Source organism: Talpa occidentalis, unplaced genomic scaffold (genome assembly GCF_014898055.3).
Source record: "Talpa occidentalis isolate TD23 unplaced genomic scaffold, MPIMG_talOcc4v2.1 talOcc4.9, whole genome shotgun sequence".
Taxonomy (NCBI): Eukaryota; Metazoa; Chordata; class Mammalia; order Eulipotyphla; family Talpidae; genus Talpa; species Talpa occidentalis.
In genome coordinates, this window is record NW_023605305.1 from 86,376,167 (window position 1) to 86,401,997 (window position 25,831).

Below are 25,831 nucleotides of genomic sequence, written 5' to 3' on the forward strand. Positions count from 1 at the left end.
AGAGGGCAATACACAATGCAGAGTGTAGGAGAGAGTTAGTGGCCATTGGCTGCCTCTGCCTGTCCAAATTCTATTTTGACTTGTGGCTATAGCAACCTGTCTTTCCCTGGGGGGCAAAGAGGGGCAAACCCTCTCCCACACTGTGTCCCAGGCATTCAAGTATTATTGCAACTATTATTGACCTCCCACTGGTGTTCATGTGAGACACACCTCGTTACATGATAGGATGTTCCTGTTTTTGAGATGCTCATGTGACTAAAGTTCAATCAGTGATACTCAATTCCATAACTTCTTTAGTAGAAATTTGGAGAAAGTATATTTGCCTTAGTGCCCTTGAACTCTGAAGGTCTCCATTTGGAAAGCACTTGCATGGAAATAAATGCAACAAAAAGAAAGTACAGAGAAGAGATGGAGGAAACTTGGATCCTGATGATATCATGCCATGCCTAAAACTGCACAATCCCTGGTCATTTCAACTACGGAGACAATACAGTACCTCTTATTCAAGCCTGTTTGAGTCTTTCTCTTTCACTAGTCTTTGAAGTGAACCATGCCAAATATATGGGATACACACTTATGATTAGAGTAATCACAGAATGGGTGGATCAAATTGAACTTTGAAAAATCCATGTAGGGCCTCCCTGGTGGCACAGCGGTTGAGCGCTGGGTTGTGAAGCTGCCCGCAACTTCTGCAGCGCCGGTTCGAACCCCAGCCACCGGAGGAGGGTCCCACATGGTGCGCAGACCTCTCCTGCCTCCCGCTGCTCCCCTCAGCAGTGTACTTCGGTCCTTCTGCCTGCTCTGCTCCCCGCTTCTGGCTCTGGTGAATTCTCTCACCCGCCCCTCCGCCGTGCTTCTGACTGTACCCTGTGCTTGTATAAATAAATAAATCTTTAAAAAAAAAAAAAAGAAAGAAAGAAAAATCCATGTAGGATTTACAGAGAAAACAACTAAAGAATGTTCTTCCTCTTAAGCTACACAAACATTTCTTTTTTTAAAAAAAAGATTTATTTATTCATGTATACAAGAACTGGGGTATAGGCTTGATGTGCGGGAGGGTGAGAGGATTCACCAGAGGTACAGCGGGGAACAGAACAGGCAGACTGACCAAAACACACTGCTGAAGGGAGCAGCAGGCAAGATAGGAGAGATCTGCTGTGCCATGTGGGGATCTCTCTGACTGGCATCGAACCTGCACTGCGAACAGCTTCACAGCATGGCGCTCAACCGCCGGCACCACCAGGGAGGCCCCACAAACATTTCTTAAACATCCACCCTGTACTAGATTACCTGTTTGGAAGTTGACATAACAAAACTAACAAGCCACCACCCCAGCCCTCAAGATTATCAGAGTTTGGTCTATACAATTCACCCACCACAACTGAATAGACTCCAGAAATGACCCGCCTTTCAAGTACACAAGAGAGAGATGAGGCAGTCATCTATGGAAGAGGCACATGTGAAGGCATTGCCTGGAAAGAGGCACACGTGAAGGCATTTTGTCAACAATGATGGATAACATTTTAATTTCCTATGCACCGAAAATCAGTGAAAGAGAGTCTGATCCATCTATGACACACTCCAGCCTGGCTCATACAGAACTCACGGCATAGAAAACTGAGTGCACAACAGGTGAGGCTGGAAGGATGGGACATTAATATGATGAGCATTAGTTTGTGGCATGTTAAGTCAACCGTGTAATGCATAAATTTATACATCAACTCCCTGGCTTTTTTATGCCACCCTGAAAAAGACTGATATGCTTTTTCCTCTCAGGCAGTCCTATCTTTCTGAATCTGTTCCTCTGCAGCTGGAGATAATAAATATTCATTTGAGCTCAACGCTAGCACTGGACTGTCTTCCAAAGGCTGGAGAGGTCACTGTGATGAATTACCTCATACAAATAAATTTTGGACGTCATTGAACACATCTCACCCCACTCATGTCCCACAAGCTTTTGTATATATTTTGGATGCCTATACAGAAAAAATCATTACCCCTAATTTACCAAAACAAAAGAAAAAATTATACCCTTCAATTCAGCCTTAAGACTAGGTAGTCCCTAAGTAAAATGCAAGAAGATTACAAGTACCTCATTCCTTCCCTTGTCCTCATCCATCCAAAAGCTGGAGAAATGCTCATTTTTCTTGGTCCCCCTGCCTCAGTGGCTCCATAGATTGTAAAAATGTTCTTCATACAATTTTCCTGGTGAAAACTAATCATCCTTCACTCAGATTCTTCTGAGTAATGAACAGAGTTCCTGAAGAACCAATTCCATTGTGGGTGTGTGTGAAGGTTTCCCCACACTAATGCACATTCCCTGACATCTGCAGCATGACTGAGAATTTAACTAGACTCAGATACTAGCTACCCAGAGAAAATGACTGGGTTGAAAAACAAATGCTACTTTTCTAACCCTTTGCACTCCGAACCATTCTGGACATTGGCTACCAGGTACTCGACGCTACTTTGGAGCGGAAACGTGCATTTACAGACCCTCGTATTATTTAGTATAATTTTGGAACCAAGTAACGTATTATAATGATATTGGACTTATATGAATTGGGTGACATCAAGGAATGTATATTTGCAAAAAAAAACCAATATTTTATTGTTTATAATTTTGTACAGTATGATAAGTTTTGTAACACTCCCCAATATGCATTGCAGGCTGATTAGTGCATGTTTGACATGTCTGTATGGAGGTCTATCTGGAGCTCATCTTCACTACTACTTGTGTCATGAGACTCATTCGTGGTTGGACCCTTTGCCATTGTTCTAATAAAAAATATGAATAAATGCATGGGTTGAAAATTTCTAATTGTTATTACTAACTGACAAGATGATATTTACCAAAATAGCTTTCACCAAACAATTTATTCACTAAGAAAAGAATCACTTTTCCGATTTTCTCCTCATTAGATCTATGTGCACTGCTCGAAGCTTCAAACCAAAATGAGCTCAGCTTTGAAAATCTTTTCCTCCAGATGTAGACTTGTTTATTTGTAATTATATATCTCACTATACAGTGCGCGCTATGTTCGAAAACCGACCTTTCTTCTACAAACTCCCCTTATCGCTCTTTTCAAGTGGCGTCACGAAGTGCTCGGACCGTCGTGAGCACGCATCTCACGTTCTCGTCCGACACAAAACCCGCTGACATTTCTTGTATATATCTTAGTAGTTTTATGATATTTTGATTTAATTTCTTGTGCCATTTCAAGATAAAACTTCAGGGAAACATGCATGTCTCAAAAAGTTGCGTTGAAATAACTCAATTCCCAGTAATCACTAATAAATTGCAATGTCCCCTGAGAGGGGACATCCCAGTGATATGCTAGAATTCTGATGTCCCCTGAGAGGGGACAGCGGAGTGCAAAGGGCTAAATATACTATCAGGTTCGCAAGTCAAGGACTCTGCCCCAAAATTGTCCTCTACTTCAAGTCAGTTGCCAGACCAGACTGTTACCTGCGCTTCTTGCTGAATGGTGATCAATCTGTGAGTGCCACCACCTGGGTCCTCAGGTTTGATTAATTTATTAGAGCAGCTCACAGAACTCAGGAAACCCATTTACTCACCAGATCACTGATTCAGTACATAGGATATAACTCTGCAACAGCCAGATGGAAGAGAATCCTCGAGTGAGGCATGGGGGAAAGATTTAAACCTTCTATGCCCTCTCTTGGGGTGTCTCCCCACAGATCTACTTGCTCACCAACCAGGAAATGCTCAGAAACCCTTCTCTCTCTCTTTTTTTTTTTTTTTGGTTGTTGTTTGTGTGCACGTGACTTCATTACACAGGCAGCGCATATTAAATCACTGGCATGTGTATTGAACCATGCCTGAAGCCCCTCCCCCCTCCACGGAGGTTTTGGGGAAACTGGAAGTTCCAACCCTCTAGTCACTTTGGTTTCACCATAACAGCTCCCCTCCTCAGGGGTTTCCCAAAAGTTACCTTCACTAACATAACAAAGAAACACTCTTAACACAGGAATTCCAAGTCTTTAGGAAACTGAGGCAGGAACTGTGGATAAAGACCAAATATGTATGAGAATTATGTTTGGGTCATCTGAATCTTATAAATCACAAAATCTTACAAGCTAACCTGAACAATTAATGGTTTGGTATTTTTAGCTTATTATAGAAAAAAAAAAAGTACTACTTTACTAGATAAATTATCGGAGATATTTTTTCTCAAAGTGTTGGAAATGATAGTGTAGAGTCAGGAATGACCACAGTACAGGTTTTCTATGATCCAGCAGACTGGGTAAAGGAGAAGTCAGAGTCCTCAGTGGTTTTTGCAGGCTTTTTATTGGGATTTACCCGATACACAGCAGGCAGGAGTGCTGGGGGGCCATGAGGCTGGCAGGACTCTCAGCCCCCAGCAGGTCTTCACTCTATCTAGGCTCTTCGGCCTTCTCTCTGTTTCTCTCTTCTTCTCATGGCTCTGCTTCTCTTTTGGCTTCTGCTGGCATCCCCGTGACGCCGCCCTTAAAAGCACAGTCTCAGCCCAGGTGAATCCCATCTACCTATGCCCACACCCTACACCAGGTGCCCGCCATCAGGCATGCATTCAGGACTGCAAGGATCCATCATCTATCCTGATGGCGGGAGGGCAGAAAAGCCTGACATTTTTCCTTACCCTACAGATAGAAATTGGACTGAGGGAGGTAATTTGCTGGGTAGTATCTGAATACCCCTGTAAGGGGGCAGGAGTGGCCAGAGCAGGTTCTCTACGACCCAAGCAGACGGGGTAAAGGAGGAGAGAGTCCTGGAGCCCTCAGCAGCTTTTCAGGCTTTTACTGGGATTTACCAGGTACACGGCAGGCCTCCCAGCCCCCAGCAAGTCTTCACTCTTTCTGGGCTCTCCGGCGTTCTCTGGTGGTCTATGCTGCTCTGCTCTCTCGTGGTTCTGCTTCAGCTTCTCTACTTCTCTGCTGGTGTCCCCATGATGCCGCCCTTGAAAGCCCAGTCTTAGCCCAGGTGAATCCCATCTACATATGCCCATACCCTATTCCAGGTGCCCACCATCAGGCATGCATTCAGGACCTCAGGGTTCCATCATCTATCCTAATGGCGGGAGGGCAGAAAAGTCTGATACTTTTTACCTTACCCTACAACCCCTTTATCCATGCCCTTATGGACTGTTTCAGCGAGAAGTGTTATGCATGTCAAATTATAAATGCATTACAACTTGGGTTCAAAACTGTTGAACTTGAATTTTTGAAAGAGAAATATTCAGATAAGATTTTGGCTTACAGGATCAAAAAGAAAGTCTTTGGAAAAGATCTGAAATGTAAAGAAAGTGCTTTCTCTTCCTTGTCTGTATGCCAATGCTGGAAATGCCCCAGCAGAATTACAGCACATTCCCGGTGTTGGCATTGGAAGCATTAATTAAATGACTGTATAAATATGACATTATGGTTGGAGAGATACTCTGTTCCTTTTCAGTTGAGTTTGGGCTGATGATTTTTCCTTCTTCCTTAGTTTTCTTATCTGCCAATTAGTAAAATGGCATGCCCAATGTACAGAGTGGCCATAAAATGAGCGTAACCTATAAAACACTTTCCTCCTGCTTCATCTACAGTCAGCACAGGATAAATGGTAAAGAGAATTTCCCCACTGCCACATCCCAAATTCTTATGTTCCAGTATTATTTTACTATTAAGATTTGAAAGGAGAGTTCTTTGCTTAGGACTGTAAAACTATGAGTAAAACCAGATGATCCATGGATATAGGTTAAAAAGTCTGTAGGAACTGGAAGAGAAGAGAATCCACCTTTTAAAATGCATCTGCACATATTCCATATGCCTGCAGGTGCAAGGATGATGGACCAGGTGAACAGGATGAGCAAATTAATCATTGTTCTCCCGCATGGCCTTTTTTATTAATAGAAATGATGCTTCTAGCATCATACTGGTTTAGATGAAAAGCGGAGGGCCCTAGAGAGGGTCCCACAGAAGTAGTTTGGATTTTTCTCCCAGTTTTATTTTTTTTTTACTTCCTTCTACAAACAGAGGGCTTAAGACTTCAGTACCTCCGAGAGCTCCTCCAGGTTACATAAAGACATATCTTGGGTGCTGTTCCGGGAGAAGAGTCCAGGCCCAGGGAGCTTGGCTTCCCAGTCTCTCTTAAGGGAGGCTGTGCTAGCTCGTGATGGACTTCATTCTCTGTTACCTATGGCTCATTATCTTACTTTAACTATGCAGTTTTGGTGAGAAATGAGTGTATAAATATGGTTTTATGGCTGGAGAGATACTTAAGAAGCCCTGAGAGTGGGAAGAAAGTTATTGCCTCTTACAATTTTATGATTATTGGCTTTTGATTACAGAATGTGTTAAGGAAATCTCTCAATTGTTAAAATGGCTGATTTTTTGCACATTACAGTTATCTTTTTTATTATCCCCCAGTGATAAAATTAATTTCTCTTCTAAATTCTTGTCTAATCCATTCAGTATTCATAGCAACAAAAAAAGAAAAAGCTCTTTTCCAGCCTAAAGTAAAATGTGTTTATCTGTTGCCTTGTTACTAATTTTGTGCAGTTTCTCTTGAAAACAAAATATTTACAAAAGGTATAGATTGATGTCATGCTTGTACAGTAAGCAAGCAATATCATTCCCAGCTAGGAAAAGCATTTAGCGAATGCATGAATCAGAAATCTCTTCATGGTTGCGTTGTAAAGAATAATTATTTTTTATATTATGTCAAGTGCCTAATCTTTAATTATGATTCAGGAGGCTACTGTGTTATTAGAGACTAGAAACGTCTCCTAAAGAAATGTAAGCCACACTGAAATCCAAGCTAAAAATTACTGGAAGGTTGAAAAGGTGGACCCTAAAGAAACAGACACCAAAGTGTGTTCCTAACATATCTGCTGCCATCTGATTCTTGGGGCACTGCCATGGCGCTGGGCTCCCCCATGGCCATGGGCCTCAACAAAGGCCACAAAGCAACCCAGAACATGAGCAAACCGAGACACAGCCTACCTGTGGGTGCTTCACAAAACACACCAAGTTCAAGTAGGACATATTCCAGGAGGTGTGCAGCTCTGCTCCCTAAGAGCGGTTTGCCATGGAACTACTCAAGGTCTCCAATGACAAGCAGGCCTGCAAGTTCATCAAGAAAAGTGTGGGGACACACACCTATGACCAGAGGAAGATAGACAACTGAGCAATGTCCTGGCTGCCAGAAAGAAGGGAGCCACCAAGAAAGACAGAGTTTCATCCCCTCCAGTATAAATAAAATCTTTCCTTAAAAAACAAAACAACAACAAAAAAAAACAACCAGCATTCTTCAAAGGAACAGACAATTAGCGCTGAAGAGGGGTGCTGATACCCCGGCTATGTGTCATAGGCTTTCTAATCCATGTTCTCCCTGCAGCAACGATCAGTTCCTTTTTGTCGTAAACTCTTTTGTAATATATGATCTTCAAAATTATGTTCAAAGATTTTTTTTCGGGCCTCCCCGGTGGCGCAGCGGTTGAGCGCTGGGTTGCGAAGCTGCCTGCAACCTCTGCAGCCGGTTCAATCCCCGGCTGCTCCCCGGCCACCGGAGGAGGGTCCCACATGGCGCGCAGACCTCTCCTGCCGCCCGCTGCTCCCCTCAGCAGTGTCCTTCGGTCCTTCTGCCTGTTCTGCTCCCCGCTCTGGCTCTGGTGAATTCTCTCACCCTCCCGAGTGCATGTATAAACCAAACAAACAAACAAATAATAAATAAATAAATAAGACATGCCTCTAGAAAATTAAAAAAAAAAAAAAAAAAAAAAAAAGATTTTTTTTCAGTAACCCGTGAAGAAGACCACATCATAAGTTGGCTAACTAAGGTAACATCCCTGGAGCACACATCCCAGACCTGGCAAATTTTGTGGATACCTCACTTAATTCATTATTCATAACAAACCCAGGGGGAGGGTATTATCACCATCTTCCTTTCTCACAATGAGGAAACCAAAGAAAGAACAGGATAAATATATGTCAAGGTTGCATAGGAGGAAATAAGGGAATCTGAACTCAAATCTAGGCAGTGTGGCCAAACAGCCAAAGTTTTCAACATCTTAATGAAACTCCCAACATAAACTACACTGAGGAAAGCCTATCATGCAGGTTTGGGTAATGTTGAAATTGACATACAAGGTTTTTGTGTGTTTGTTTGTTTGTTTATATTTGTGCCAGTTAAACTAAGTGCAAACTGAGAGCCCATTAATAAATCTACACTTACATGGATAGCTAATCAATGACAAATGAGACAAGAGGGCTTCCCCTGGTGGCACAGTGGTTTAGCGCTGGGCTGCGAAGCTACCCGCAGCTTCTGCAGTGCCGGTTGGAGGGTCCCACATGGCACAACAGACCTCTTCTGCTGCGCCCGCTGCTCCCCTCAGCAGTGTACTTCGTGAGTCTGCCTGTTCTGTTCCCCGCTCTGGCTCTGGTGAATTCTCTCACCCTCCTGCGCTTCTGACTGTACCCATTGCTTATACAAATAAATAAATAAATCTTTAAAAAAAAAAAAAAAGAGTATACAATGGAGAAAGAAAAGTCTCTTCAACAAATGGTGTTGGGAACACTGGACCACCACATACAAAAGAATGACATTGGGCCGCTATCTCACACCATACACAAAAGTAAGCTCACAAGGGATTAAAGACTTGGATGTAAGACCTGAAACCAGGATATCCTAAAAGAAAACTTAGGGAAATCTCTCCATGACATTGGCCTCAGTGATGTCCTTACGGATTCATATCAGACAGCAAGAAAAACAAAAGTAAATATAAACAAATGGGACTACACCAGAGAAATATCAAAAACACAATGAGCTACCACCTCATACCTGTGAAAACAGTCCATATCAAAAGGACCATACGACAAGTATTGGTGAGGGTGTGGAGAAAAGGAACCCCTCATACACTGTTGGCAGGGATGTAGACTAGTCTAGGCCCTATGGAAAACAGTATGGAGGTTTCTCAAAATACTAAAAAGTAGATCTACCATATAATCCAGAAATTCTTACTCCTAGGGTATCTATGCAAAGAATGCAACAACCAAATTCAAAGGGATATATGTCCCTATGTTCATTTCAGCACTATTTACAACAGCAAAATCATGGAAACAAACTAAGTGCCCAAGGACAGATGAGTGGGTTAAGAAGATGTGTTACATATACACAACAGAATACTATTTAGATACTAAAATAAAATAATAAAGATGAATCATTGCTATTTGTGACAACCTGGATGGAGAAGAATGGAAGATAGAGGAGGTGAAGAGGAGGAAGAGGAAAAGAAAATGAGTTTCCTAAGTAGTAGAAAATGGTTACTATACACATAATAACAATGAAAACTTATTAAATAGTTGGAAGATTAAAGTTCTCACCTGTGGGATTTAAGTCAATATTTCATGACTCGTTTTTAGTTGCTCCTTAACAAAGATATGTATTTATTTGTTGGAGAAGATGTGGAGAAAAAGGGACTCTCCTAGACTGCTGGTGGGAATACAAACGGGTCCAACCACTATGGGAAGTTGTGTGGCGTTTCCTTAGACTACTAAAAATGGAGCTTCCATGTGACCCAGCAATTCCACTCCTAGGTATCTACCCAAAGAACACAAAAAAATTAATTCAAAAAGACATCTTCACCTCTACATTTATTGCAGTGCTGTTTACAATAGGTAATATATGGAAGCAACCTAAATGCCTAAAAATAGATGTCTGGATCAAGAAGATGTGGTATATATGTACAATGGAACATTACTCAGCAATCAAAAATGATGAACTTATACCATTCACAGCAACATGGATGGAGCTGGGAGGGATCATGCTCAGTGAAATAAGCCAGAAAGAAAAATAAAAATATCAGATGATTTCACTTATAGGAGGAGTGCAGAGGAACCAAATAAGGTATCAGGGGGAAAATTATAATAAATTAAAAATCAGCATACAACTATAAATTAGAGATATTCTGCAGGAAAGGAGGAGGGAGTAGGGTCAAAACAGGGGAGGGAAGAACACACGGGACTATGGTGATAGGTCACGGGTGAATTGGTTGTGGGAACTCATGGGGACTACACCTGAGAGGAGAAAGCATACATTGTACAAAAATGAAGAATGATGTAAAAATATATAAAATTAATAAAAAAGAAATGCATTTATTTATCATTGATTTTTTAATGCAAAACTTCTTTGGTGAGAAATGGAAAGACATCCCCTGCTCATGGATCGGAAGAATTAACATTATCAAAATGGCCATCCTACCAACAGCAATCTCCAGATTCAATGCTATTCAATTAAAATTTCAATGTCATTCTTCAAAGAAATAGAAAAAATATTGATGAAATTCATATGGAGCCACTGAAAACCCTGAATAGCCAAAACCCTCCTGAAAAAAAACAAGGGAATGGAAGCATCACTTGCCCAGATTTCAAACTATACTACAAAGCCATAATAATCAAAACTGCATGGTATTGTAACCAGAACAGACACATGGACCAATGGAACTGAATAGAAAACCCAGAAATAAACCCACAGATCTATGGTCAACTAATCTTTGAAAAAGGAGCAAAGAATATGACTGGAGCAAAGAAATGGTGCTGAGAAAACTGGGTCACTACATGCAAAAGAATGAAGCTTGACTACTATATCACACCATGCACAAAAAAACAACTCAAAATGGATTAAAGAACTAGACATAAAACCTGAAACCATAAAATATATAGAAGGAAATATAGGAAAAACACTACATGACATGCACCTCAAAGACATCTTTACAGACACATCACCCAAAGCAGTGATAGTGAAGGCAAAGATAAACAGCTGAGACTACATCAAATTAACGAGCTTCTGCACAGCAAAAAAGACAATAACAAAAACAAAAAGAAACCCCACCAACTGGGAGAACATTTTTGCACCCAACACTAACGATAAAGGACTGATCACAAAAATCTTCAAAGAGCTGATGAGACTTAACAAAAACAAAGAAAATAATCCAATCAAAAATGGGCAGAAGAGCTAAAAAGAAACTTCTCCAAAGAGGAAATACAAATGGCCAACAGGCATATGAAAAAATGTTCAACATCACTTGTAATCAGGGAAATGCAAATCAAAACTACAATGAGATACCATCTCACACCAGTGAGAATGGCACATATTAAAAAAACGAGCAACAACAAATGTTGGCAAGGATGTGGAGAGAAAGGAACTCTCCTGCACTGCTGGTGGGAGTGCAAACTGGTCCAAGCACTATGGAAAGCTGTGTGGAGATTCCTCAACCTACTAAAGGTAGAGCTTCCATATGATCTAGCAATTCCACTCCTAGGTATTTACCCAAAGGACACAGAAACATCAATTCCAAAGAGCACCTGCACCCCTATGTTTATAGCAGCACAATTTACAATAGCTAAGCTTTGGAAATAACCCAACTGCCCAGAAATAGATGACTGGATCAAGAAGATGTGGTACACATACACAATGGAATATTATTCAGCATTCAAAAAAGATAAACACATGTAATTTGTAGCAACATGCATGGAGCTGGAAGGGATCATGCTCAGTGAAATAAGCCAGAAAGAAAAAGAAAAATACCGGATGGTCTCACTCATAACAGGAATCTAGAAAACCTAAATAAGGGACCAGGAAAAAGAATAACTATAAGAAATAAAAAAATCAAAATCAACAAACAACTATGAACCAGAGACACACTTTGGGGGGGGGCGGGGAAAGGAGGGTTAGGGGTCAAAATCAGGGGGTTGCAATTGTATGGGGAATATAAAAATAAAAAAAATAAATTCAAAAACTTCTTTGGTGAAAATGGCAGTTATAGGAACTAGGTTAATGAAACTATTAAAGTAATGAAATAAAAGTAATTTCCACCACCTTCTGATAAGAACACCACTATTCCATACCAAAAGAAAAGCTTCTAAAATTGTCCTTTGGAATCTTTTCTATGGCCCATCAACACTGCAGCAGTTGTTCTATTCATTTTGAAAGGTATTTGCCTATTAGTGTACTTGTAGTGATCAGCATCCTTTTCAAAATCTTCAAAGCCAAGAAGGGTGGAGGGTCTACCAGGAGTTATTTATCTTTATAGTGTAAGAGATGCTTTCCTAGAAAATATTCAGCTTGAGAAATGTATTCCATATAATGCTGAAGGATTGTGACTTATAGCAGTTAGGTCAGATGGTATTGTGATTGCATACACACTTCATTCAATTTATGAAAGGCCAGTTTTTTCACCTTGAAATACGAGTCAGCCTCATCAACATAACCAGAATGGGTATCAAGAGGAGGTGACATATACAAGTTTTATTCACATTATAGCATCACATGAAACCCTCAATAATGAAAGTGAAGTGCTAGGGAGGGTGACTTCCCATAACTCAGGTGCAAGTATAGCTTAATAATTAGGTTAAAATCCCCAATAGGGAAAAATTATAACATGTCCATGATTACACAACCATATTTTAGTTGGTTGCCTTCATTACATGAGTTCAGAAAATAAAAGTCAGTAATGTAAAAACTTAAAAAAAAAAAAAAGTGATTACTCTTTCTTTTAACACCAGGTAGCTAGATTCACAAAAATACCTTTCATCATACCTGGAATCAGGCAGAGAGCCATAAATTACTAATTCATGAAACTAGCCTCAAGATTAGTATTTTTTGTTGCTATTAGCACTTCCTTGTCTCTTCTCTGCAATACACAATCATGTTGATCTTACCTTCTAAATCTCTACAGAACCCAGTGCCTTCTCATTCTAATCCGTAGACCAGAAATGACCCCCCACACCCCCTTGCATTAAAGCAGAACTTCCAAAAAGTATTTCAGAAGTCATCTCTCGCCTTCTCCATGCAAGCAAGTTCCACGAGACTGACGGGGTCCACACCTTTGCATTTCTTTTTTTTCTTTTTTAGGGTTTATTCATTTGTTTTAACTTAAAAAAGTAGCAAATATTTGTTATAAATTCAAACAAAGGGTACAATTCGAAAAGAAAATGATTTTTTTTTCTTTATCAAGTTTATCCCAATACCATGAAGGTCACTATAGTCTGAGGCAGGTCATGGGATTGCACTAGCCAGGCTTATTTTCAACAAACATTTCATTTCATGATGCCTCCTAACATCTTTCAAATACATGAGTATAAATTATTTTGTTCCTTTCATTTCTGCCTCCTGTTATTGTATTTGTTTACACAAATGTATATATTCATTCCCTCATTGCAGGACTTTTATTTTGCTTTCAGTTTTTACTGTCACAAATAATGCTGGAACACATATTGCACACATGTTTTTGTATTCATGCTAGTTATTTCTGTGTTATAGGTTCCTAAAAGATAGCTGCATCAAGTGATATATATTATATTGACATTGCATGTTATACAGTTTATACATAATACATATACATATCATTAAAATAGCTGCATCAAGTTGTGTTTTTAATTTGAAAAGAAATTGTCAAATAGCAACAGATTTTGAACTGCTTAATATACTAATGATATTATAATGTCTTCCAAAAATAAGGGGCTATCTCTTTATTAATTTAATCGATCATTCTTTTAATTACTGCTGAAGCTGAAGAACATTTCATACATTAACTTGTCATTAATGCCTCTTCTCATCTTTTATTTTTTCCTTATTGAGACAAATGAAATGCTTACATAGTTTTAAACATTTTAGTTTTAAGTGGTTTTCCCTTACCTATTGTGAAAAATAAGTAGGAGGAAAAATCTACTATTTTACTAATCTATATTTTATCATATACTCATTAATCATGTTAAGTATTTCATTCTTTTCCCATGGATTGAAAATACTGCCTTTTCATATACTAAGTGTCATTGATCTACTTAATTCCTAGACTTACTCCTTGAAATAAAAATAGCACTCTCTATTTAAAAATCCCACTGAGATTTTGATGGAAATTCTGTTGTATTTTTAGAACAATTTTGGAGAACTGAGGTATTTATACCACTGGTTCCAACAAAATAAGAAAATGTATTTTATAAAATTATTTAGACTGAATTTTGTTCTTTCTTTCATCACAGAATAGTTCCATCACATTTAATGGATGATTGCTGATTCGAGAAAAGCTACCAATTTTTATCCTATCAGACCACCTAAAAATACATACCATGTATGGAGATGAAAGCATATTTTATCTTCAATAATACATTAATATTTTCCAACATTGAAGAATTCTTGTGTCATAAGACCCTACTTGATATGATAATATATTTATCTAAACACACTGCTCAGTATGCACCTACAGTCTCTAAAAGATCTAGTAAGTACTCAAACTCCAATGTCTATACAAGTCAAGCAGGTGATGTAAACTAATAAAGAGTTAGACTTGGAGAGTAGTAAAGGTGGTTATGAACTAATGAACAGATGAATGGTGCTTTAAAACAACATATTCTTTCATCCCTTTCAAATAAGGAAACAGTATTAATTACGAATGATAGCAGTGTCTCTTGATAGCTTTCTTTTGTGCAAAAGATAATGTGTTGCCTGCTTTTCATTCAATCAGTAATCACATATTGAACACCGGTCTATCATGCATCTAAAATATACTTTTAGATATTGTGGTGGTGACAAAAATGAATTAAACATGATCTCTTTCTAAGGGAGCTTATAATCTAATCAGAAATATATAGCAAAAAATATATACCAATTACCAGAAAGTTACATTCTATGACTATACATTTGATGTCAAAAAGAAAAAGAAGAGGAGGAGGAAGGGGAAGAAGAATTTGCGAATTGCCTGCTGGATTATGTAACAGATGAGAAGAGATTGCATGAGTTAATTCACTGTCTCTTCTACTGCCCTAGTTTCAATATGGAATGTATATCATAAATGTCTTACCATATATTACCTAAATAAGTTGACACATGGTTAGACATACAAAACCACCTGAACAGTTCAAAAGCAGAAGAGATATATTTACTGGTATGTGTGTGTATAGGATTATTGAGGATTGAAAACATTTTGCAGTATCTCCTGATGTGTAAGGAGTAAATTTGCTTTTTGTATAGAGGGGTATTAAATGTGAGAGCCAAACTTTGCACCATGTAATTTAGTTGATATTTTTCCAAACACTATAAAATGTTCAGAGTTACTGAGAAGTACATTTTTTAAATCTGACATGCCACTTGGAGCCTTTGTTTCTTTTAAAATCCAGTTTAAGAAAAATTTAAATCAGTAAGCAAACATCCCATCTCCATCGGTCCTTATAGGAGCGTATTATCCCAGTACTCTAGTGTACATGAGTAGTGAAAACATAAAGACTTAGTCTATCGAAAGTATATTTCATTGATTCTAGCTTCATAACTCTATCTTTCCCAGCAGTTTGATATTAAAAAATTTAATTAGCTTACAAATATTGAAAATTTAAAATGGTTGCTGCTGTTGTCTGTATATAGCCAAAACCACATGATGTAAAACATAATTTAACACCTAGCTACTCCTAGTTATAATCATTTTTACTTTAAAATTTAATGCATAAATATTTTTCTATTTAGTGTGATTAAATGTTAGATTAATTTAAAACTTTTTTACAGACAAAATTTTCTTGAGTCTTAGCTTATATAATCATGGGAATTATCTGTTATTTATGATACTCATAATTGCTTGTGACCTATGTTGGAAATAAAAATAATAAAGAAAGAAATTATTATTTTTATTATTATTTCATAACAAAATATTGTAGAAAAAAAAGGGTAAATTGATGTGTTAGTACAATAATTTGAAAATTGATGAATGATTTAATGCTATTAGTTTTGTTTTTAAATTTTCTATTTCACTTATCTTAAAGGACTTTATTTTTACAGTTTTCTGTACCTTAGAAAAATCTGAAGATGGTTGCCTTGAAACACCCTGAACTTCTCCTTTATCAAGGTATTCTTGAGAAATTAAATGTCAACATCTCACAATAATGGATCCTAAACTCTAGAGGCTGAATTGTATTCAAGACTGAATGATTAAAACTGGGGCCATAAATGGAAATTTCTTCACTAGTATTAAGGTTTCAACCACCCTGGAGCATAAGTAAAGTCAGAGCCACATTCCACAAGGAACTATGGCCCTCCAACACAAAGACAGAGTGGGAGGGGGGGCCTTCTCAAAATGTACCACACACACGTCTGTCTTCTAAAATCAATTGGAAAAAAATAAATTGAGGCAAATAAGCAAGGAATGCATCCTTTGATCCACCATTGTAAACATTCACATTACACTTTCTGTAAAGAAGTAGGATGTCGCATTTCCACCCCTGACCACAACCCATACTGGAAGGCAGAGGTGAGGACAATGGCCACTAGCAGTAGGATAGCATCTCCTCTTCCCTTTTCACAGGGGACAGGGCATGGACAAGTCACCAAACTGCCTGCAGTGAAGAATTTGGGCAAGGAGGAAGAGTCAGAGAAACTTCTCTTGGCTTTCTGTGGTTCTGTTCCTTACTAGCAGTTGTGATTTGACTTTGGGCAATTTACGTAACCTCGTGGATTCTTTTTCCTACCACTAATATAGAGACCATCTACCCCCTCTCCTTGGAGGCTCATGGGATGATTAAATAAATGATTCCTTCAAAATTCCCAAGCAAGTATAAGGTACAAAGTGGCTGCCCATTACATATTCTTATTTGAATTTATTTTATCCTCAGATAAGATTGCTTTCCTCAAAATGGAGATTTTTTCTTATAAAATAATTCCTAGGAATTTTAGAAAAACTAAAAAGTACAATAAAAAATAAAAGCTAAGGGCCTCCCTAGTGGCACAGGAGTTAAAGACACAGAGCAATCAAGCTATTGCCAGTCACTGCAGCATGAGTTAGATCCCTGGCCCGCAAGAGAGCAACCCAAATGGCATAGCAGACCTTTCCCATCTTGCAGGCTGCTCCCCTCGGCAGTGTATTTCAGTAGATCTGCCTGATCTGCTCTCCACACTCTCTGGTGAAAATCCTCTCACCCCCATCCATGCACCTCTGGTCTAAACCCCAGTTCTTGTATGCATAAATAAATAAATCTTTTTAAGAAAAGCTAAAATAATCAACCATAACCCATCATCTAGAAATAGCCACAAAAGAACTGAAAGCAATAAATATAAATATTTAAGTGATTATTATTGATGCCTTTCATTACTTGCTTTTTAATTTTAATATACATCTTCGATGTTCTCTACCTCATCATTTTTATTTACACAGAATTCTTGATTTTAGATACCACCAACACTCTCTATCTCATTAATGTACTTTTGGCCTTCACAATTTTTTTCTACTAATATTGATAATTTTGCAAGGAACATTCTTAAATATTACTTATTTATATACTCTTGGTGGGATATCTCCTTAAGGAATAGTTTAATCACACATACTATTATTATTTGATAGAAATATCATATATCAATGCTGTATTTTCCATAAGACCCAGGGTCCCTTAACTGCTTGCCAGCCCTTTGTCCATTTGAAAAATGAATAACCCATCATATCCAAATTTAAGGGAGACACCCCCCCCAGGTAGAAGCTCTGTATTTTATGTATGAATTGCTTAAGAGTTCAACATTATTGAACATCCAAGATAAGCTATAACTCAGTGATATGCTATAATATTATGCTTTAGATAAAATTAAAATTGCCTTAAGCTCAAAAGTGATTTTCAATCTGATGATCTCCCTTCTGTAAGTACATAAGGCAGCAGGGAACCTTAGCAACATCTTCCTTAGCATCTGGCAAACCTCTCCCAAACCTGACTCTGAAGCTTGGCAGAGGACAAAGCTGCAGGACACAGCCCTGGGGAGTGAAGGTCATTAGCATTGCCTAGGTACAAAGCACTGTGAGTGCAGAGGCCTCAGGATTGCTAAGGAGTTCTATCTCATAGGCAGAATCTAATTCAAACTCACCAAAGCATAATCATGGGATCCCACAGGGACTCAAGTCTAATGGAACTATTTAATTCTTTTCTAAAGAATGACTAGAATTTTACTTCCCACCTGTGAGCCTGGCAGAGCGCAGCCAGTCTGGGATGCTGGTGAAGTCTGGTCTAGGAGATAGCATAATAGAGGCAATCATACCAATACAGCCTTCTCTTCACAAACTCCTTTTGTCTTCTAACAGTTCAGCTCCTTCTACATATCACACAAGCTGAATTTTTTACTACCCTTCCATTCTTTGGCAGAGCAGACAGAGGCTCATAAGGTTACTCATTTCATTTCCTGTCCAGCAGGGCAGCTAGCAGGCCTCAAACCAGGTCCTAACTCGGGAAACCTTCAGTGCTTCTGCCTCATTTCTTGGTGTTTATCACTCGTCTATATGTCTTTGGGATAAAACTTTTTTCATGGGGTACTCTTGGAAAAATTCAAGGTTATTTATAACCTTGTCTTCAATATGAGATATTGGAATGTTTCTTAGAGAAACATTTGGAAATGACTACTTTTGGAAATAAAGAGGGTAAATATAGTTTTGTCCCAAATTTTCTTGAAAATCAAAATCAACAAGCAACTATAAACCAGAGACACACTACGGGGGCAGGGAGGGGGGCGGGGAGAGGAAGGACTAGAGTCAAAATAAGGGGTGGTACAACTGTATGGGGAATATAACCATAATGAAAATGCATACATTGTGCAAAGATGAAAAATGATGTAAGAATTATATAAAATAAAATATTAAAAAAAAGAAAAGCTACTGTAAAGAGGGCAAGTAGGGAATGTACTAATTTATGGCTTATGGGAAATAATGATTTGCCTTCTAATGTGGAAGGATGGATTTTGTAATGCTTTCATGAGTTGTCAGGGCCAAAAGATACAAATATATGGAGTGGGGTGCCTGAAAGGGATAGCTTAAAACATTTCATAATTGTTCTTTGTAAAACATTGATAGAGCAGATAGTGTGTGTCCTACAAATGAGTCAGTTAACTGTCCTTGGTATCAGAGAAATCTGTTCTACTTTTAATAAGGAGTTAAAATAGATTGAGTTTACTTAGTTTTATTTCATTTAAAATGTAATAAAATGCCATTTTATTTCACTTAAAATGACACCAATGTCATTGCATTTTAAAAATAAACTATGAAGCCAAAATATCATATTCCTATATCTCTCTTGAGTCTAATACTCAGGAGCTACCATAACCTTAAATTTTGGTTGAAAAACTATTAAATTTCATTTACTACAATCATGGAAAAAATCCACTACATTCTTTCGCAGGGACCCTTTTTCAAAGTCTATGCATTAATTCTTTTCTCACATTTGAGCTTGTTAGTCACTTTATTTCAAAAATAATTCAAAATAGGAAAATAAGTTTCAGTCCTACTATTTGAGAGAAAGCATGCACCACTTTCTGAGACCCAAATTATAAGCAATAATAGGTGGTAAAATTGAAGAGAACAGAATCTCATTTTGAAAATAGGGATAAAATTAGGTGTTTGTTTTTTTTTTCCCCCTGAAATTGAATTACATTTAGAAGCCTACAAGGTACATTGTATTGAAAGCCTTAGACCTACAGTCAGAATGACCTTGAGCAAATCATTCTAATTGGGGGTTCATTCCTTCACCAAAAGTAAAGGGAATGGACCAAACCATGTAACCCTCTAGGGGCACTTCATGCTCTGCAAATTCATAACCTTCCAAAATAGTTAAGAGTTCAAGATTTCAATGGATCACTTAAAATTAGTAATATATATTAGTATCATAAATATATGATCCTATTACTATTCTACATACAGTATTATTCTAAATATAGTTAAATGTAGATTCTAAATAGTGGAATTTTCAGGTTCCCCTCCATATAGTAACAGTATAGCATGCTTTTTAATAAAACCAATCAACCAAACACATATTAAAATGACAAACAAGATTTTCTACTAACATGAGAAAATATTCTGGGGACTATTTCCAAGCCATTAATCACAATGACCATGGGATGAATTGGATAAAAGACAAGCCTATAAAGGTCAAATATTTTGTCTGCACTCTGGGGTGGAGTAGGGAGGAAACAAACTGTAGAGAACACAAAAGCTCACTAATTGCCTTGCTTAGTTCTGTTTTTTTTTTTTTTGTTTTTTTGTTTTTTGTTTTTTTTTTTAAGTAAGTACTATATCCTGTAGCTCTTCACATTATCATGAAGGAAACTGATTTCATGGTTCAGATCCTAAGCCTACTGGCTAGGAGAGCCATGAAAAAAGAAGTCATTGAAAAACAATAAAAAAAAGGCAAATGGTGTAAATTCTCCAGGGTGGAAGACCTGTGAACCTTGTTGGTACAGAATTGCAGATTTTTTTTTTTTTTTTTTGCATTTATGTTCTTTCCTAAGACATGCTCATGTCTTAAGATGGAAGTTCATTTCCTAAGTTTTGTTTTTTTTTTTAATCACTCTGAGGATGACATTACGGAGTTGGCTATAAAGTATTGGAGAGACTCAGGATTGAATAGCTAGGCTACTACTTACTTGTGTGTTAAGTACCTAACTTTGTGGACTCTGTTTCTATGTTTTGGTGTGTTTAATTGGTTGTGTGCCCCACCCCTATCCCCTTACCCCCTCTAAAATATAAAACAGTGGGCTGGAGTGAGTGAGGTAGAAGTCAACATGGAATAATGGAAAGATGTGGGTTTAGGGATCTGGTAAAATGTGTCTCCATTAGTAAAAAGAACAACAGATCACTGTGGCAATTGACTGATAAATGCAAATCAAGTGATTGTTTGGGCTTGTCTGATTGTTTCTGACCCTTTGCTGTGGGTCCCCACTGGAAGGTGCTTTAGACTCATGGCAGGCTTTGGGGCCTTGCTCTGGGCCAATCCCATTTGGATGGACTTTTACCCACGAGGGGACGGGTATCTTTGGGTGCTTCACTTAGAAACTAGACTCTTTGCCTTACCTGTATTGTTTCCTAGTTTTATTAAAGTTCCTTCCCATTAAAGTCTCATGTTTTGTGTTGATGCGGCGGATGGCAGAACCCATTTAGAATAGGCAGGTTTGCGGGGTTTGGGCTGCCCCTCTCCCTGTCCTATAACACTATGACCAGTATTCAAAGGATGAAAAAACAGTGTGCCTTTAGCAAGGTAGAATTAATTACTTTCCAAACAGATCTTTACAGACAGTTGTGATTTTCATTATCCATATTCAATTGCAGTAACGTTTAGAGTGCTTTATTTTCAAAAATGTTAAACTATGCTACTTTTGCTTTTGACAATTTAAAAGCTAGTGACCTAATTATGCTTTTTTTTTTTTTTCAGTGTTAATGGCACAATTTTAGAGACCTACTGCTGAAGTGTTTAGCCTCAAGTTACTGCTATATTTACTCAATATTACATAAATATCTAATGTGTTTTCCAAGAACAAAGTAGTAAAACTTATTTGATATTGAACTTGAATTTTTAGGTTTTATTTCTGCATGTATCTGTATTTAAATCTAGGTATTTATTTATTTCTTCTTCTCTATAATAAAAAAAGACCAGAGTGATATGTTAAATAATTAAAAAATATAAGCCATCTCATTTAAATATTTCATGGCTAAAAGTATCTTATATGCATGTAAAATTCATATATAATATATAAAGTCATTTTAATTTTAAAAGAAATATAATTATCAGTTTATTTTGTATTTGTGCATTACGCTAACGCTATTTATTCATATATATAATGTTTGTACATTTAATATGTGATACTTTGCTGTATTACAAATATTATTAACTTTTAAATATGTTTAAATTTTTATAATTTATAAAAGTTATTAATGTTTCCATTATATTATGAAAGCCTAAGTGTAACTTCATTTAATTGATGGAGAAAATTATATCTGAATTAGAATATGAAATACAGTGAGTAAATGAAGTTGCCTTTTTGGAATGTATTGTGCTTCAATAATTATTGGCTTACATATATCCCAGTGCGAATGATGATGGCAGTATTCAGAGTGTTTAAAATATCAGTACTTTCATTCCTAAATATAGTCACCTTAAAACAACAAAATAAGAGTTTTTGTTTAAATTGTTTATTTGTAGGGGGAGTGTTTTGCTCTTCTTAGATAAGTGCTTTAAACAGTTTTAAAAATGTTCCCATAGATTCAATGAAAAAGATGTGTGTAATAAGAAAACTGATGGGAAATCTCAGCAGAGAGAACCTATTGTTAAGAAATCAAAGAGAAACTCAGTATTGAAAGAGAGAAAACATAACTAACAAAATCTTCAATAATCCAAAATGTGACAGGAAAGAATGAAATAAAGAACAAGAAAGTAGATGGAACAGAATTAGCAATATGATTGATTTAGACCCTCAAGTATTTCAATGATAATTACATTAAGTATTGATATAAAGTATAGATAAAAATGGACTAGACATTACATTTATAAGACAGATTATCAAAGTAAATAAGGAAGACTCAATTATGTTACCCACAAGAGATACATTTTGAAAATAAAGCTTCAGAACAGTATAAAAGAATGTAATATACATAATTCTATATTAATCATAGGAAAACTAGGATGGAAACATTAAAAACTGTCAAATCAGAATTCTAGACAAGGAGTGTGACTAAACATAAAGAGGAAATGTCACAATGATAAAAACATGAATTCATCAAAAAGACATAACATGAAATGTGTATGCATCTCATTACAGTGCTTTGAAAATAGGAAGCAAAAAATGACAGATCTAAAGAAAGAGATAGACTAAATCTTATAACTATAGTTGGAAATTTTAACAACCCAGTCTCAGTAAGGCTGGATAAAGTAAACTAAAACAGCAGTGTCACTGAAGGTGTGACTAACCCTATAAACCAAGTAATTTACTTCATATTTATAGAGCAACAGAAGAATACAAGCAGAACAGAAGAACAGACAAATTTTTCTAGTGTACCTGGAATATTCACTAAGATAAGCCATAAGCTGGGACATTCAATGAGACTCAGAAATGATGTCACAAATATACCATGTTTTGTGACAATAGGTTCAATTCAGATTTAAATAACTGCAAAGAAAACTTTGGAAAACAATACAATATTTTGCAATGAAGCACAATAATTTAAAATAACTCATGGCCTATTAAGAACAATCAAAAAAGGTATTAAAATATTTTTAGTTGAATGACAATAAAAACAAGGCATTTCAAAATTTGTGGGATGCAGACAGAACAGTGTTCACAGAGAAATTTATAATATTATTTTTAATATACTTACATTTGAAAAGAAGAAAGATTTAAATTTAATGATCTAAGTTTTACCTTAAATAATTATAAAACAAAGTACAAGTCAAACACAAAGTGAAAGAATAATAAATATGAGTAAAAAATGAATTGAAAAACAGATTGTTTAAAAATTAATTAGACCAAAAGCAGATTCTTTGAAAATATCAAAAAAAAATTGATAGGCTTTCAGTCATATTAAGGAGAAGAGAGAGGAAAAAAAGAGAGAAAGAAAATTCAAATTACCAATATCAGGAATATAAAAGGGAATATTACTAAAAAATCTCAAGGAATTAAAAGGAAAATAAATCTTATGAGCAACTTTATGTCATACATTTTAAAATTTAGATGAAGGGGCCAAATAGAAATCACAAGAATAGTATACATAAATTGCCCAATATTATAAAGTAAGAATAATTCAGAATGAATCATTGCACATAAAGAAGACATAACTTCAGATGCTTTCACCATTGAATTCTTTCAAATTTAAAGAAGAAATTTATCAATTTATAAATATCATCCAAAAATGGATCAAGAATGAACATTCCATGTCTTTTCTTGAGGGCATTATACCAAAACCAGAAAACAGATACCATAAGAAATGAAAGTTATATGTGTCTTTCTCAATGAACACAGATACAATAAACCTTACAAAATATTAATGATGGGCCTCCCTGGTAGCACAAGGGGTTGAGCACAGCACTGTAAAGCTATCTGTTGCCTCTGAAGCATGCATTCAATCCCTGGCCAGAGAGCTACCTACATGGTGCAGCAGACCTCTCCTGTCTTGCCCGCTGCTCCCTTCAGCAGTGCATTTCACTAGATCCACCTGTTCTGCTCCCCACTCTGTCTCTGGTGAATCCTCTCACACCCCCGGCACCTCTGGCCTGTGCCCCAGTTCTTATATGCATAAATAAATCTTTAAAAAAATAATGAAAAATAAATTATAAAAAAAAATAGTAATATGTTAAAAGGGTAACACAAACATGATCAAATGGAGTTTATGTTAGACATGTCAACATGCTTTAACATTTTTAAATCAACCAATATATTTTTCTTCCATTCACTAACCGGATAGAAAATAAAAATAATATTATCCTATCAATTAGCTCAGAAGAATCATTGGCACAAATCTGTATGCATTTATGATTTCAATTAACATCATCTAGAGGTGATGATAGCAGGGATGCTACCATTTTTTTCTGATCTTAGGAATAAATAAGTTTCTGATTATTAGGTATGACATCTGCAATGGTACAACTGGAAATTAAATGTAAGTCATGCCATTTATAGAAACAATAAAAACACTTTGGGAATATTTTAACAAATCCTGGATAATACCTCTCCACAAACCCTAATAAGGTAAATCAGATGAAACCTATATAAATGAAGAAATATATCATGCTCATAGGTTGGAAGACAAAATATGGTGTTAATTTCTTCAAGTTGCTGGAAATTTCATTTTGATTTCAATCTACAAATTCTTGTGATCAAAATAAAGCTTCCAACAGGTACATTTTATTTCCTAGAAACTGATAAACTTAGTTCACAATGTATATAAATAACCTAAAATAACCAGACCAACTACGAAAAAGAAGAACCAAGTTGGAGGACAGGCAATATCTGATTTAGATTTGATCCAAAGCAAGAATCAGCAAACTACTGCCTGTAGATTGGTTGCTTGTTTATAAAGTTTAAATGGAACATAGCCACAGCCATTTACTTATCTATTATCTATAATTGTTGGTATGCTCAATAAAGCTAACTAATTTTAATAGAGACCTCATAGCCTTAAACCTATAATATTTATTATTTTCCCTTTGAAGAAAATGTTTATCACTTTCTGATGTAAAGCTACAGAAGTCAAGATGATGATATTGGGTTAAGAAACAAACAAAGCAATGGAACAGACTAGAATCCAGAAATAGATCCACATTTACATATTTTAATTTTTCACAAAGCTACTGAAAGCAACACAATGGAAGTGGGTCAATCATTATAAAAAGCAATGCTGGAAAATAAGTTATGCATAAAAAAAAACTTGATTATCTGCAGTTCAAGTAATTCAAACTGGATCATAGACCTAAACATAAAAGCAACCACTGTAAAGCTTCCTAAAAAAACACAGAATATCTTCCTAACTTTCGATAGTCAGAGATGTTTTGAAAGCAGTAAGAAAACACTGATAAATTGACTCCATAAAATCAAAAATATATTAAAACTTCTGAGTGTCAAAATGTTTTTAATTCCCCAAACTAAAGCATAGTCTAAAAAATACCCAACTGAACTCTTCAGAATTTTTGAGCTATAAAAGACTCAGGAAACTATTGGAAGAGACGAAGACTTGAAAACAAAATGTAATGTGGTATTTTGTGTTGGATTTTATACCAGAACAAAAGGAACTCTGAATAAAGTCAGATTACCTCACAGGTTGGTATCAATGTTAATTCTCAAATTTGAAAAATGTTCTAAGATTAGAGGAAGCTAGGGATAGGGTTTTTAGGCACTCTGTACTGTCTCTGTAACTCCCCTATAAATCTAAAATTATTGTGAAATAAAAATACTTAGAAGGAAAATATGTTGTAAAAATAAATAGGCAAAGTATGGACCAGGAGAAATACACACACACAAACACACATGCGCACACACACACAAATATGTCTATCTATATCCCTACCTCCCTCTTCCCCT

At 36.6% G+C, this 25,831-nt stretch overlaps 1 protein-coding gene and 1 pseudogene across 2 annotated transcripts in view; one reads left to right on the forward strand and one right to left on the reverse strand.

Annotated features, from left to right (window-relative positions):
- GABRB2 (gamma-aminobutyric acid type A receptor subunit beta2) overlaps window positions 1-25,831 on the reverse strand; it is a 230,187-nt gene that overhangs the window by 172,469 nt on the left and 31,887 nt on the right. The gene's annotated exons all lie outside the window — the stretch shown is intronic.
- LOC119235835 (60S ribosomal protein L36-like) lies at window positions 6,903-7,239 on the forward strand (annotated as a pseudogene).